The sequence below is a fragment of the Camelus bactrianus genome, chromosome 20 (assembly GCF_048773025.1).
Source record: "Camelus bactrianus isolate YW-2024 breed Bactrian camel chromosome 20, ASM4877302v1, whole genome shotgun sequence".
Lineage (NCBI taxonomy): Eukaryota > Metazoa > Chordata > Mammalia > Artiodactyla > Camelidae > Camelus > Camelus bactrianus.
The window spans coordinates 3,521,884-3,534,533 of NC_133558.1; the positions used below are offsets into that span (position 1 = coordinate 3,521,884).

At 42.5% G+C, this 12,650-nt stretch overlaps 1 protein-coding gene across 2 annotated transcripts in view; it reads right to left on the minus strand.

Moving 5' to 3' along the window:
• F13A1 (coagulation factor XIII A chain) overlaps nucleotides 1–12,650 on the minus strand; it is a 125,022-nt gene that overhangs the window by 52,989 nt on the left and 59,383 nt on the right. The gene's annotated exons all lie outside the window — the stretch shown is intronic.

Sequence of the window (12,650 nt, forward strand, 5' to 3'; positions counted from 1 at the left end):
ACTCTCACGTGCTCAGGAGAAGACAGACCCAGGGCCTGCGGTCTGGCTGGAGAGGTGCTGGAGAAGGTTGTGAGGCAGAGAGGAAGAAGGTCTCCAAGAGAAGACAGCTCAAGTAGGGATCTTGTCTTGGTAGAAAGAGAAATAAAATTGGCAGATGACAAAAGATGTTTGAGTGGGGGCCCAATGCCTCTGGTCTAACGAGCTTTGACTTTGATGAGTGGCAGGCTCTAATAAATTGAAAAAGCAAACAGAGGCTGTCATAGGCACCATTGAGAATTAATAAGAAGTTAGATTCCCATGGGCACCTTACAGAGTGTTTTTTTAAAGTTTCATTAAAGAAGTATTTTCTTTATGATTGTTTAAGGTGATTAATGTTCTATAGTTTTGTTAAAAGATATTTCCTGTTACATAAAGGGCCTGGGGTATTACAGTTTGAATACAGGGGAGACTTAAGCAAGGCACGGCAATCTAGAATATTTGGGAAAACCTGGCTACCCATTCAGACCACAGGCATCTGGCAGCAGCAGACCCCAAGTGCAGAAACAGAGAACTTTTGTGTTTAGACAGTAAAACAGGGGTCAGGAAGTAGCAAGTTCAAGGCATCCTGTCAGGTGTTTTGGAGGTTACTGGCTGAATCTCACCTCTCTTGGTGTAACTTTCAGCATGTTTAATTGCAGTCAGGAGAATGTCTAGGTGGGGAGCAGCGGGAGTTCTTCTAAAACCTGATGCCACCTCAACAACGTTCGTATGTCGACAAGGCAACGGTTTACAGCCTTGCTCTGCAAAGTGTGGTCCGTGGACCAGCAGCGGTGGTGCGCCCGGGAGCTTGTTAGAAATGCAGAATCTCAGGTCCCTCCCCAAACCTACTGAATCAGAACCTGCATTTTAACAAGACCCCCAGGTGATGTGTGTGCACATCAGTTTGAGAAGCATAGGTTCGGACGATGCTGAAAAGACAGTAGTAAGCAATGTGATGGAAGCAGGTGTGCTTGGGTTATGAAAGTCACAGAAGAGGTATTAAAATACGGCGAGTTTTTATGTGTTCATGATCTTGCCAATTAGCAGCTCAGCCTGAGCACCCTCTTAGGCTTGCTGTGTTTGGCTGTGAGTCTATCGTCCCCAGTGGGTCATGAGTACATTGAGAACAGAGATAAAAATCTGCGCCTTTCTGACTTCCACCAAGTACTGGCAAGAGCAGGTGCTCAACAGTTGTTCAATAATCCGTCGTATATTCAATGAGCATATAGGCATTGCACGTCTGAATAAGAGCAAAATCTTCTCCGTGGAAGGAGATGGACAAGGAACCCATCAAGTGGAAGGGAAGGGTACCCAGTAAGACAGAAAGATGTACAGGGCCAATGGGGTCCCAACAGAAGAGTGATTGGTTTTATTAGCTTGTTGTAGACTAAGTAGAGAAAATGACATGAATACTAGATCTTGAGGGGCTGAGGCCCAGAAAGGATTATCTACGTGGAAGAAATAGTTTGAATAATTGCTTGGTGTCATGAAGAAAAATGGCAAGTTCGGCGACCTGCTACGAGTGCTGCGTGGGTATCATGTAACTAAGTAGAAAATACTAGAAGAAAACACTTAAATGTGCAAGCACCTTCTACTGTTTTTCCCCTTTGACTCTGTCCAGTCAGCTTAAAGGTAAGGTAACTACCCAGTTAATTTGTTTAATGTAGAAAAAAATTAATTCTTGGGAGATTTCTGAAGGACCTTATTCAACGAACTGCAAATGCATGCCTTTGATGTAAACTTTGACTTTATCCTGTAAACTCCATGAAATGACTGCAGCACAGCAGGCTTTAGCCAACAATTTTGGCTCCATTCATGATCAATAATCCTCCTTGCAGTTGAACTGATTATTTAAATCTCTGTCTGTTATAATGGAGCCTGAAGAGTGCCTTCGTAGGCTATGATGTGGTTTGATGTTTATGAATAGGCAGATGCAGCTTTGATTCACATGACCAGTTTCTCACTTATCCTTATCATTGAGAAATAGAATGAAATTGATGAATGTCAGGGGTAAAGTTCCTAAACTCTGGTTCTGATGGAGTGGATTTCAAATGGATAGCCATTAATTAGAAGGGTTATTTATAGGCTACAGTGAACCCGATCAGCTAAGGGAAAGAGTAAGGACAAAAAAGAGTTCTCTCCTCTATAGACCTTTTAATTGTTAATGCTGAGCTGTTCCTCTATTGCTAGATAAATCACAACTCTCATTTATTAGCATTTGGTCAGATTAGCTACTGTTTTCTAATTAGAACATTGATTTCTGGGCAGCCTAGATTGTGAAAGAAATAAGTCTTTAGTGACAGAAGTAAAGGGTTAAAGTAATATCCCCCTCCCTGGACAACAAAATGTTTGGGGGATAATTCAAGGCCGTGCTGGTCCCGTTTCATGCCACAGTTGACTGTTCACATGCTTTCATGAGCTCAGTCAGAGTTTGACCAGTGACAGAATGAAATGCCTTGGTCTGGCATCACTAATGGCCAAGGAGACAATATGGGACTGGGACTTTGGACAAGGGAGTGTTATTCAACTTCCTTAGGGTTTCATTAAATTGTCCTCCCATAATACCTACAATATTAGAAAAAAAAAAAAAAGCCCCTCCAAAAGTCACCATCAGCAGCTTCTGTGGCATAACATAGTTCAGTAAACTTCAAAACCAAGGAAAGCTGAGGATTTTGGAGCGGAGCAGGGAGGCAGCATGGCTCAGCTCCTAACCCTGACCACCAGGATGTCAGAAGCCCTACTGTCAAGCCAACAAAATCCTGAGCTTCCTCATTTGTATTTCAAAATCTGGAAAGAAACACACTGAATTAAAATGCTGATCTTTTCCTTGTTCTTACCAGAATCATGGAAACAACTACTGTGGAGAAATGGGCAAAAAAAGGTCTGCATCCCTAAAAAGGTAGAGGTTCAGGGACTTCAGTGGGGAAATGATACAAAGACTGAGAGTTATCCCCACCTGAGGATGAAATCTGTCTCCAGTTAGGTGGAGTGGATTCTGGGATGAGAAATTTAACAGAATCCTGAAAGAACAGGAACAGCCCAAAGATTCTAACCAAGATTGCCATCGCCTTAGCTGCACTCCCTTCCCTGTTCCAGTCTGCCTCAGGGTACAAAAGCGTAGCTGCAATGAAATACATTGGCCTCAGGCTGTAGTTCAGAGGTGAGACCAAGCTAATCTTAGATTGGAAGGAGTAGAGATTTTATCTATGGTATATTACAGCAAATAAAACACTTGGGTGAGTTATGCAAGTAAGAGAATGAATAAAAAGAAAAACAGAGGAAAGAGAGAGGATGGAAAAATTACATAGAAGAAAACAAAATTAAGGAACATAAAGGACTTTCTCACAGTCTCCTAAGGGGATCACAGACCTCAAGGAACAAATTGAGGACCAACACACATCGTGGAACTAAAAATAAATGATAAACTGTAAGAAATAGAATAGATCATGGCAAAAATAAAATCAAGACATAGAAGAAAAGCTTGAGAGCAACCAAATACTAATGAAAAAGATATAGAGATGAAGTTAGAGAGAAGCTAATAGTTACAGGAGACAAGGATGATACAACATAAGGATAATTAGTACCCTTAAAATGGAGACCCTAACAAGTGACACAGGAGATGTATTCATGGCACAATATAGGCAAATGTTACCTAATGGTGGGAAAGTTGAATCTATACATTAAAAGATCAATCTGAGCTACAGGGTAATTTGATGCAGAATGCTCGTTACCTAGGAACTTTAATTACTGAAACCAGTTGAACTTAAGCATAAAGAAACAGTTGTTCAGTCATACAGATAGAAAACTCAGATTAACAACAACATAAGAGTGGGGTTGTCTTCAGACTTCTCCAGAGCACCAGTCGATGGCAAAACACATGGTCCATATTTACACAGTCCTGAGAGAAAATATTATGCACAGCTAAGACGTCCTGCCAGTACAAAGACACCAACACACACCATGAAGGATCTCAGGGGATATGGTACCCACCATAACCAAACTACTTGGAAAGTGATAATTAAGGTAATTAAAGAATTAAGTACACAGAGATGCAAGGAAAGAGACTCTGGTGAAAGGGCCAGTGAAGAGAAAAATCCATAGGCATTTAAAAATCTTTGGGAACTATAGTACCTGAATGAATATGAATTTTAAAACCTGATAATGCAAAAACACTAATAATCCTAAGAAAAAATTAGACATGAGGGAGGAAAGTGGGAGGAGAATGGAAAGGCTGATGTTTTAATGTGTGGATCTCTCTTAGTTAACTGACACCATCCAAAATTAACACATAATTTAAAAACATATAATTGCTTTATTCTTTCAGTGGTTTTCATAATTTTCTAAGAACCTTAGAGGGGGTCTGTTAGGAAATAATATTTCTTGTAGTGAAGAAACATTTATTTGAAGTTTAATAATTTCTTCTGTTGTAAATATCTATGTATCTAGTTGAAATTATGTACCTAAAATATTAATAATAGTTATTTCTTGGTGGTAAAATTTGAAGTGATTTTTTTGAGGAAAGTTTTTTTTTTTTAACTTTTATCTTTAAATTTTTCTGGATTGTCTTAAATCTTTTTTAGAGAGAATTATAATTTTTAACCAAAAAAAAAAAAAACACAAAACAAAAACAAAAAGACTTTTCATTAAAAAGACTGGAAGCAGATATGCCAAGATGCTGTGTTCAATTCTTGCAGCAAGAATATATAATAATTATTATTTTCTTCTTCAAACTTTTAAAAATGTTTAGAATTTTCTCAAATATTCATCCTAGGGGACAGAACAGTTAAAACTCCTTTTGTGCCCAGTAGGGTGGGCTGCCTCTCTGAATGCAAGGCTTTGGGCCATTATGTTTTGCATAATAAGTATTTTTTTCTGCTTCTTTTTGAATATGTAAAGGTATTTGTCTTATCTTGTGTGCACATTTTGTAAGACCATGATAAAATGATTTTTCTCTGTTATAAACCTAGTATATGCTGTTAAATTTCATTGTTAAAAGTTATGTTCTCATTAAGGCTAGGATTTCTGTCATTTTTGCAAAATACAGTTTATCCCTAATCCTATCTATAATAGTTTCCTCAAAGACCCCTAGATATACATTTTGGGTAACATGATCTAGTTTCAAAGGTGGAGAGTGAAATTTGGGAAGGAGAAGAATGATTCCTTTCTAGGTTTTGTGACCCTCAAACCCCCAGGTACAGTCTGAAGGTGCTCAGTCTTGATTGTAGGTGGAAGTTGAACAGAGGATGTCAAACTGTGTCCATGACATTCTAGGGCTCCAGTCACTTTGGAAAACTGTCAGATGCTTATAAAGTTAAACATACACATGCTCTATGATTCAGACATGCCATCTTTAACTACTTCCCTCAGAAATATGAAAATGCATGTATACAAACTGACTTGTACAAGAGTGTTCATAATAGCTCGATTCATAATAGGTCTGAGATGGAAACATCTCAAATGTCCATCAGCAGATGAATGGATAGATAAATTGGGGTATGGAATATAAGGAAACACTGCTCAGCGATGCAAAGGAACAACTTAAAGACCTGTGAGAGAACTGACTGATTAAAAGACGCCAGCCCCAAACAGTACATACTGTGTGAATCCAGGCATGTGAATGAAGTTAAGAACAGGCAATCTGACCTACTGTAAGAAATCAGAATTGTGGTGGCCTAGGGTGATGTGCATGGACTAAAATGAGCACGAGGGAAGTTTCTGGGCTGGTGGTACTGTCTACATTTTGGCTGGGGTAGTGAGTAACCCCATCAAAACTCATTGAATTTTTCATTTAATATCCATGTATTTCATTGTGTGTTAATTTTACTTCAAAAACAACCCTGCCCCTGCCGCCATGAGCTAATAACCCTAACCTATCGTGTGAAGCACGCAACCACAAATGTGCAATGTTCTGCAAATGTGCTTCGGTTTATATACCCGACCCAGGCTCTGACAAGGAGTGGGTCATTAGGTTCATTCTTCATGAAAATCATTGCAACGAGAGATTGTTAACCTTGTCTCCCTTAGTAACTTGAGGATTCTTATTTGGCCAAAACATGTTTTACTAATTGATAATCATGAAACAAAGAACCAAATGTGGACTGAGAGAGTGAAAGAGAGACTGAGATTTTTCAGCTTTTCCAGCACTGTCTGCTTTTTCCACTGCTATCCCACTGCTGCATGGTCCAGGGCTGGTATAGACCAGACCTCCGAAAATATGTGAATGAAAGGATGGATGGATGGACGGACAGATGGATGGATGGATGGATTGACGGGAAGGGAAAAGAGCAGAGCAAGAAGAGGAAAGGAAAGGATGTCAAGGGAGAGGAGAGGGGAGGAGAGGACGAGAAGGGATGCAGTGTGGACGGACCTGCGAGTTCACTTCCTAAAGGGCTTAGCTGCATTTCTATTCGCCCGCCCGTCCTGGGGATGTCAGCCCCAGGGGACCAGAGCAGCCCCGACTGCATAGCTTGGAAGGAGCGCAGGGAAGCACCCCTGTGTTTCAGAAATAGCCGATGTGATTACAAAATAGATGCAGCGTGGAAACCTCATTCCAGGAAGCAATTCAGGGGAAGCAGACATTCAGATTGACTATGATTATCACATTTGAGAGATGGCTTGTAATAAATGTCTGTTTTTCTCCAAAAATATGGGGAGGACAGGCATAAGAAATGTGGCCTGAATAATTGAGAAACCAGGCTGTTTGCCCACAAATGGAAACCTCATTACACTGCCGGCTTTTGCCGTAAGAGAAATATGATGTCTGAACAGTTCATTGTCCCCTCGACCCCCCTCCACACCCCCACTGATAAGAGAAGGATTGAATAAGACAGGGCTTGTAAAAGACATTGCATTTGTACCCAAGGGGCTCATGTGATATGGAGAGAGGACAGGCAGAGGACAAACCTGGGGGAAACATAACACTGGGTGTGGAACAGTGGGGTCAGGCAACTTGAGATCCTCTTCCACGTCTACCCATGACCTTGGATAAGTCATTTAACTTCCTGACACCTCTGTCTCTTCATCTGCATGTTGGTTATTTATGAAATGAATACAATTTCTCAAAATTGGCTATGAAAACAACTTCCATTAGGTAAATTCTATTTTTCTCCTGGCTTCCAATATATTTGCCAATTGTTAAAAATTCTTCAATAAACAGAAACGAAAGTCCCTAGTGAGCAGGGTGCCCTCATGGTGTGATGTTTAGTTTGAAAGGCACTAGAGATCGTCCTGACTCTGTGCCTCCCACTCTTCACTGGGTTCCCTTGGTCTTTCCTGAACCACAGCGGTGCCTCCTGTGCTCGTGGGTACCTGGACCCCAACTTTAAAAGGTAAAAAAGTCTTTTTAGAATTAGTGTTTTAGATTTTACCGAGTTGGACTACAATAATATTTTTCACTAACCCTAACTAGTGGATTCTCCAAAGTTGCCACCCGCGGGACCTCCCCCTGATGGAGATGTGTCCCCACGGGGGAGGTCGTTAAGAGCAGCAGAGGCCTCTAGCTTTCCCTGCGATCCCCAAGTGAGGAGTGTCGTTCCTGACATCCCTGGACATGAATCACGGGGAGAGAAAACAGCAATTTGAAATAAGAAAGCAGATAGAGTCGGAGCTCCAGAAATGCTGGACGGGAGCCAAAATCCACGAAGGAGCCTACATCTGGTAGTGGTCTCCAGCCTGCAAACTTTAACTCTAAGGCATCTGCAATGACATGCGTGTGTGTGAGTCACTGCCGCTCTTCCAAACCGCAAAAGGAAGCTGTACCTTTGCCTTCACAAGGGGGCACCGAGTCCTATTTGGTGTGCTCGCACTGAATGTCTGGTGGTTATCAGCACCACCACTCCCGTCAGAAGTTCTGTTTGGCAATTAGGTAAATCTCTGATGCAAGAATCAGGAAACAAATTATTATTATATAATCATGCTTTTTTGATAGAGGAAATTCTCCCCAAAATAAGATCCACACGGGGAAATGTGACGAGGTCCTCGATGGTGAGGTGGTTGGGGACAATGGCCCTCGAACACTTGAGTCCTAAGATTTCTCCAGGACAGTTTGCTCCAAAAAAGTAGTGTTTTTAGCTGCTTATAAGCCAAAGGAGTAGTTCTGCAGTGCTTTAATTTTTTAATTTTTAAAAATAAAATTGTTAGGGTGCTGTACTGTGATTGGTCTGTATGACCAGGGGATAGACTTCATGTTATAATGTTAGAAATAACCATTTATTTCTGATTCTAAAGTTCATTTGGTCTAACCGAGGGGTGGGATTTCCTAACCCAGGTGAATTTTAAAATGTAATCTGAATAGTTGAAATAGTTTGTTGCATGAAAATGTTTGCTGAATGTGAAGCTTCCCGTGGGATGCCCAAATGAACAGGTGGGGGAAAATTAAAAAAAAAAAAAAACCACTTGGTTTATTAGTAAGCCTCCTGTGGAGCTGCTTGGCAAAATATCAAAGGAGTGATGTCATGTTTTTTTTTTCATACTTGGAAAGGAAAAAAAAGTGCTGCCTAGATACTGGGACAAGGAGAAGGAGGAGAAACATGGACAAAGTGAAAAGTAACTTTATTTTCAGTGTTCTCTGTGAGATCGTATCTGCTTGGGGATGAGCATCTCTGAAGCCCATTTTGCCTCCAAGACCTAAGTCGTTCATCTTGCATTGGGCGCTAGGAGACTCCAGGACAGACCACCACTTCTGGTCAGTCTGATTTACTAGCTGGAGTTCAAGACTTTTTTTTTTAATATATAACACTAAAGAGTGCACTGAACATCGATTGATTTAAAGAAACGTTCAATCTTGAGTTAGTTCCCAAATGGCACAGTTAGAATAGAGTATTAATGGGGATTAATGAGGGCATGGTGGTTCGATATTAGCAAAAGACCAGGGTTAGAAATAAATGTGCACATCTCAAGGGAAGCAGGAAAGTCCAGGCTGGCAACAGTGTAAAGACTGGAATTTTAAAATATGTAACTAGTATATTGACATTTTTTCTTCTCCCCGTCCTTCCAAATTTCCCCCAAATGTCACCTTATTTATTCCTTTTAAAGTTATGATCGAATCAGCTAAGTCCCCAGAGGAGCACACTTCCCCTGCTTGCATTTTCCTGCCGTGGTTTTGATGACTGGCTATTTGGGTTTAACTTCCACCGTGGAGAAAGGGTTTCCATGCATAACAACATGGTTCATTATTGCTCTGGGCCCTTGCCAGCTAGTCCTCTACCTTTTCGTCCAATATCCCAACACTTGTCAGGACACTGCTTTGTCCTCGGAAAACTCTGAGCAAAGCCTGACAGGTTCGCCTTCTCACGCGATCCTTTGCTTATTTCATCAGAGACTTTGCCAAAACTGTGCTGAAATGCTCTGCTTACCAGCCTGTCTTCTCCATTGGACTGTCAGCTCTGTGAAGGCAGACACTGTGTTTTGTTTACAACTGTACCCCAGTACCTAGACTGGAGAGTCTCAGTAAATACTTGTTGAATGAATGAGTTAACACTGAGTGTTTTACTACCATCGGCATCATTACAGCAATCACTACCACCATCGCCAGTACCACCATCAAACCATATCACCACCACCACCATCCTCACTGCTATCGCCGTCACCACCATCACAGCCACCAGTACCACCATCAAGCCATATTTGGTACCTAGTCTTCTTTGGGAACTCTTTCCCCAATGCCTCTGGCTATTTAGAATTCTCCGATTTACACCTTTCTTCACTTATTCCCCTATATCAAAATTCACCTGTTCTGGAACCTGTCCCCTTGGGTCCTTTTCTGCTGGGAGAAGCTGCTTAGTTTGGTGCTGTAATTGTGTCATCGGTCCTAATGTGTTGGTAGTGGCCCTCTAAGGTAATCTGACCTGAGAGCAAGGACAGTATCTGGTTCCAGCCCAGCCACTTATTTGCGGTGCGAGCTGGAGCGACGTCATTCCCAAGGGCTTCCACCTCTTTACCTTGAAGGCCCTGGAGAGGCTTCCAGGTCTCACGTGCTGGCTCTGTGCGCATATCAACACAGCTCTCCTGCTGGTAAATTGCAATTCAAAGGAGCAACCGTGCACCGAGGTGGGACGTCAGGGCTTCTACAGTGAGTGCGTGAGCAGTGTCTGCAGGGCGGCTGTGCGCCTCCCTGGAGAACTTTTCCGCCCACAGTTGCTGCCATATCCAATCTGCTATGGGGCAGAAACAAGCAGGGACCAGCAACCACCCAACAGTAAAGCCAGGCTGTTGTCACCGCCTGTCCTTTCCCTGGGACCATGCTGTTCTTGTCACCTGGCACAGAACACCTATTCTGATAGTCTGGCCAGGGCTCAGAGTCCACGTCGGGTTACTTCACAGGCGTTAGGGCCAGTGATGGGATGCGCTATTAGTGCCCTGTGAGTGAAATACGTTTTCAGATGGCACCAAGCATCCTTCTCAGATTTTCCCGACAATTGTCCTGTTGGGGACTGTCGTGTCAGAGATGAGGTGGCAAGCAAACAGCAGTCAAGCAACGTAACTTAAAGAAGGCAGTATAACTGGGCTGGTTTCTTCTTTTTTCTTATTTCCTCTTTTTAAACATTTTCTCTCTTCAATCAACCTGCAGTGTAGCTTAGGTAAAATGCACCACCGTCTTTAGGAGAGCCTCAATAAAGAAAGTTCGCTTATGTAAGGTTCTAGCATCTCAGGACCAGCCCCCAGACAATGAGATTACAGGGTTTTTAGACTTTCTTTCTCCTGGGAAAGCCCAGTAGCCCAAGGCTGTCCAGATTGTCATAAACTTTTCCGATTTTTACATCAAAGTGAAGTAGTAGCAACTCAAAATAAGAATTAAATAAGATACTGAATTTATAAAGGGGGAAAAAATAGAAGAAAGAATGTTGTTTTGAAGAAGAAAAGGTTATTCTTGCTGCCACTGGGAATGACAATTGTGATCTGAGTATAAAGACAAAATTTCATTTTAAAGATGAGGTGAGGCAGGAGAGGCTGAGTGACTTGTCCCGGGTCACACAGGAAGTTAGTGGAGGAGTCAGAACCCAGAGGTCCGATGTGACCTAGGCCAGGGCCCTTCCCACATGACACTGCCTCCACTCTCTCTTCAACAGAGGAATGAAAACCAGCAGGTTTCGAATGAGGTAAGAAGACAGATTCTCCTTGTGGGCAAGAAGAGAGGGTGATGTCCATTGCACAGGCCAGGAAACTGAGTCACAGAGTGGTTTAGTGCTGTGGTCCTCACTGGGGGTGGTTTTGAGCCCCAGGGGACATTTGGAAATATCTGAGGCATTCCTGGTTGTCACAACTGGAGGGGGAGGTGCTACTGGCATCTCTTGGGTAGAAACCAGGGATGCAGCTAAATATCCTCAAACATCCTCTCGTGTGCAGGACAGCCGCCATGACCAAGAGCTCTCCGAGGTCATAAACACTGGGTACAAAGACGTTTATCTGGGAACTGTGTAGACCAATTTCTATCTGGGGACTGCAAAGCCAGATTTCCATGATTATTGTCATCATTGGAATGATTGGAATTTAGCAGAACCTGAGTTATTTATTACCTGTGTTCATATAGCATCATGCACCCACCCGCTCTCTGCAAACTCCTTGCCTATCTTCAGTGCTGGACTTGGCCGTGACCGCAGCAAGCAAATTTGTCTATGGGGCCCCGGTTGTCTGTTTCAGCCTCTTGCCCCCAGGGCTAAGCTGTTCATCCCCACTCCTTCCCGCTAGCTATTTGCTCCAGGAAATTTCTGCCTTCCATGCCTCATCTCAGCATGGACTGAAGTCCGTGAGTTACCCATCCCAGGTGACTTGCATGTCGATGTATCCTGCTCCAGCATTTGTATCCTCTGAAAGGAGCTTCCAGCCTCTGTGATCAGGCTGGGGAGAGATTTGAGAAGAGCCTTCAAACGACAACGCAGGCTCCCTGCTCTTCCAGCGGGTGGACCAGCCCCCTGAGAAAACACACTGCTCGGAGCCAGGGTTCTGGCCAGTCACACACAACTTCAGAACATTTTCTTTCCAGGCTCCCTAAAAACATCTCCTATTCTAAGGTAAATCTTTAACTGAGAAGTTTGAGGGTTTTTTTCTTCTTCCAGTATTTACTTAACTTCTCTCAGCAATTTCATGATAGATTTTCAGGATTTGTGAACAGGAGAGAACCTCCCTGGGTGACCAGAGAACAATTGATTTTGGGGGAAAGTTTCATCTCTTTGATTGATTTTTGGAGGATCAATGTTTAATTTCTAAAATCATTATGACTGAATAGATTTGGGAAAGATTCACAGAGCCCTTTTAAAGACTGAAGGAGAAAATAGATGTAAAAAGCTTTTGAAAACTGTCTAACGTACATTGTGTGTGTGTGTGAACGACGGTGGTGGTGGAAATAGAGACGTTCCCCAGGGTGGGGCCTCTCCCCTGACCCCCAAAATAAAACTAAACCAACAAAACTACCCCCTCCAAACAGTTTCTGTCTAGTGCTAAGTCTTGAAAGTGGCTTACAGATTTTCAAAATTAGAACTTCAGAGGCTTTTTATGTCAATAAAATGTCAAGGCAATTTGCATTAGGACTATGTGCTTAATTCAAAACTTAGCAGCTTCCACTTGGCCAGATGCCACCAAAGAAAGTACTGGGTTAGCTTCTTGGGGTTCGCCTCCCTCTTGCTTGGGCTTGTGCT